Raw genomic sequence first — 4,316 nt, 5'->3', positions numbered from 1 at the left:
GGAGCCTCCCGGAGGGAGCCCTTGTGGCCATCTAGGCCACCCCTCCCCCCCACCTCTGGTCAGGGGCAGGAAGGACTGCTGAAGGACTCCGCATGCCATCGTCCCCGGCACAGAAAGGACTTCCGATGCGATGGATGGACTCTACATGCCATTATCCCCGACACAGAAACAACTTCCAATACGAAGGACTCCAGATGCAATCGTCCCCGGCACAAAAAGGGACTGCGGATGTGAAGGATTCTAGATGCCATCGTCCCCAGCACAGAAAGGACTCCATATGCAATCGTCCCCGGCACAAAAAGGGACTGCGGATGTGAAGGATTCTAGATGCCATCATCCCCAACACAGGAAGGACTCCACATGCAATCATCCCCGGCACAAAAAGGGACTGCGGATGCAAAGGATTCTAGATGCCATCATCCCTGGCACAGAAAGGACTCCACATGCAATCGTCCCCGGCACAAAAAGGGACTGCGGATGCGAAGGATTCTAGATGCCATCATCCCCAGCACAAAAGGACTCCACATGCAATTGTCCCTGGCAAAAAAAGGGACTGCAGATGCGAAGGATTCTAGATGCCATCATCCCCAACACAGAAAGGACTCCATATGCAATTGTCCCTGGCAAAAAAAGGGACTGCAGATGCGAAGGATTCTAGATGCCATCGTCCCCGGCACAGAAAGGACTCCCGATGCAATGGATGGACTCTACATGTCATTATCCCCGACACAGAAACAACTTCCAATACGAAGGACTCCACATGCAATTGTCCCCGGCACAAAAAGGGACTGCAGATGCAAAGGATTCTAGATGCCATCATCCCCGGCACAGAAAGGACCCCACATGCAATCGTCCCTGGCATGGAAAGGGGCGCCAGATGTGAAGGATTCTAGATGCTATCATCCCTGGCACAGAAAGGACTCCACATACAATCGTCCCTGGCATAAAAAGGGACTGCAGATGCAAAGGGTTCTAGAATCGATGCCATCATCCCCGGCACAGAAGGGACTCCACATGCAATCGTCCCCAGCATGGAAAGGGGCTCCAGATGTGGAGGATTCTAGAAGCCATCATCCCCGGCACAGAAACAAGGACTCCCAATGCAATCGTCCCCAGCATGGAAAGGGGCTCCAGATGTGGAGGATTCTAGATGCCATCATCCCCAGCACAGAAACAAGGGCTCCCAATGCAATCGTCCCTGGCACAGAAACAACTTCCAGTACAAAGGACTCTAGATGTCATTATCCCAGCACAGAAAGGACTCCCGATAGGAAGGATTCCAAATGCAATCGTCCCCTGCACAGAAAGGGACTCCGGATGCAATCGTTCCTTGCAGCTCCCATTCGGAGTGGATGCAACAAGCACCTGGGACAAGGGGCTTCTTTGCCACCTTGTAATTGCCCGCTCATCCCATAATCGCAGGGGATGTCAGGTTGGGGATAATGGGAGCTAGAGTTGTTCTGGAAGGCACCCTGGCTGCAAGCAGAGTCCTTGGAAGAAAGGGAGCGACTGCCATAAAGCTTACATAGATACCATCTATACAGGAATTTCTTTTCTGAATGGTGGATAAGAGTAGCTCATTTGAGTTTTTTTCAAACTTAGAAACTTTTAAGAGGTGTGTAGACTTCAACTCCCAGAATTCCCCAGCAAGTATGTCAAGTGAACTCAGTCTGTGGAGATGCTCAGTCATCCAGGTCATGGTTGTCCCAAAGGGGCTTTTTCAGGAGGCAATGGGACTTTCTGGTTTTTTCTTTGAAGACGTTTCGCTTCTCATCCAAGAAGTTTCTTCAGCTCTGACTGGATGGTGGGGAATGGAACATTTATATTCCTTGCAGACAATCTATTTACACATCTGGTTGAATTGACTGCAATTTAAATTCGTTTTAAGAAACTCTGTCAAAGTGGGAAAATATAAACACAGACCATGGGCCGAGGTGGCGCAGTGGTTAGGGTGTAGTACTGCAGCTACTTCAGCTGACTGCTAGTTCAGCAGATCAGCGCATCAAATCTCACCGGCTCAAGGTTGAATCAGCCTTCCATCCTTCCGAGGTGGGTAAAATGAGGACCCAGATTGTTGGGGGCAATATGCTATTTAGTATACTGTCTTTGGTGTAAGCCGCCCAGAGTCCTCAGAGAGTGGGCGGCACAGAAATAATAATAATAATAATAATAATAATAATAATAATAATAATAATAATAATAATAATAATAATAATAATAATATAATAATATAATAATAATAATAATAAATAATGTAGTTTTGACATTCATCTACTTTGGAACAGTATCTCCCATCTCTGCTTCTCTCCTTAAACATCCAACTTTAAAAGCATGAGAAATCTGTCCCAATAAGGACAGGGATACGAAAGGTTAATCTCATGTTTAAAGTAGAATGTATGGCAATTCCAGCTGAAACTTAGGATGGTAGGAACCCATGACGACTCTGTAAAACCTCCCAATGTTTTACAACACTTAATCTCAACGTTGCACATAAGCACAGACCAAAATACATACTAATATTTTAACAACACAACCACTTGGACTGAGGTTATTGACAAGAATATGGTTTTAGGTTTTATAATCTCAAAGATCCGGTATTCAAAAATCAAGTTAGATGGTACCTTTGCAGGATAATAAATTTTTCAAAAAGAATGAAAACCTCTGCTCTTTAATGAGCCTGAAAAGATGCTACCAGACTCTTAATTTTTGCAAACTATCTGAATTCTTGAAAAAGAGTTATTTTCCGTCTTCTTTCCATTGATTTTTTAAATCCACTCCTCAGGTAATAAGGATGCAAAAGACGACTGCTACAATTGTGCCTTATTGTTATATATGTGGTGCAGAGACTGATGAGGATGACCAGAAAAATTGGCAGTTCACTCCTTTCTATCCATGACAGAGCATATAAGCGATGCTTGAACAGGATCCACAGGATTGTTTGGGACGCTACACATCCTCTTCACAACCTGTTTGCCTTGTTACCTTCTGGGAAGAGGCTTCAGGAGATCTGAAGCAGAGCATCCAGAATCAGTCAGTTTTGTTCCATACAGTATCAACCTGTGAACTCTCAAGCTTCCTCTTTCCGTTATGTATTCAAGATGGACAATGATTAACATTTATATGTATGGGTGTAGGTATATATGTATGTATCAACCAAGCACAACCAAGCCCCAACCCAAACAGAACACCCCCCCATCCAATCAGAGCACAGCCAACCCCCCGTCCAATCAGAGCACAGCCAAGCCCCCAACCAATCAGAACACACCTCCACCCAATCAGAACACAGCCAAGCTCCCACCCAATCAGTTCACACCCCCACTAGCAGTTAAAAGGAAGAAACAGCTGCGATCACACATTGCTCCTAGAAGCACAAAGCCGAAAACACCAGCCTGAAGATGACGAATGAGACTTCGTCAAAACGTCGCCAAGACACTTCCAATTTTACGCAGGAGAAAACCCAAATAACCAAAGACCTACATACGTATGTATGTATATAGCAGGGGTGTCAAACTCCGTGGGCCAGATCTGACCTGCCCTGGAAACAGTGAAGGACTGGCCTGTGGTGCCTCTGCCAGTGAAAACAGAGCTCGGGGGAGGGGGGGCATATGTGGCCCTCCCAGACCCCATTTTCAGCCACGACAGCCGTTTTTACTGGCAGAGGGCCGCAGGCGGCTGTCTTGGCCGAAAATGGGGCCCTTGAAGGCCACATGTACCCCCCCCCCAAGCTCCGTTTTCACTGGCAGAGGGCTAGCAAAACAAACTAAAAACAAAAGGAGAAATGTTTCCCCTTTTGCATTTGAGCATGCAAGAAGGGGACAGGAAAGGAGAAAAGGAAAGAGGAAGGAAGGAAGGAAAGAAAAAGAAAGGGAACAGTGGGAAGAGAGCAAGGAAGAAAAAATAAGGAAGGGAAGGAAGAAGAAAGGAGAAAGAAAAGGGAAGGAAAAGGAAGGAAGGAAAGTTATGAGAGTGAGGGAGGGTCTGAGGGAAGTCCAGCCTTAGCACTTGGCCACCAGAGATGCCCCCTCCCGCCAAGTGACATCGAGCTGCCTTGCCTATCCCAGCCACATCCACTCCGGCCTCGAGGTCAAACGCAACCCCTGATGAGGCTCTCAATGAAATTGAGTTTGGCACCTCTGGTATTTAGCATGTCTATATGGGTGTTATGTGTACACATGTGAGAGCAGGCAATAGAATTTCATCACTAATGTGTGCCAGGATGCCCATAATAAAAAATGACAATAAAGGTTGTTTTATATTGTCACCACAGAACCAGTAACTACATTCCAATATTTGATTTCCATAATCAATGACAAAGA

This window comes from Pantherophis guttatus, chromosome 1 (assembly GCF_059756535.1).
Source record: "Pantherophis guttatus breed Tessera chromosome 1, ASM5975653v1, whole genome shotgun sequence".
In the NCBI taxonomy this organism is placed as follows: Eukaryota; Metazoa; Chordata; class Lepidosauria; order Squamata; family Colubridae; genus Pantherophis; species Pantherophis guttatus.
Note: the sequence above shows the minus strand (reverse complement) of the source record.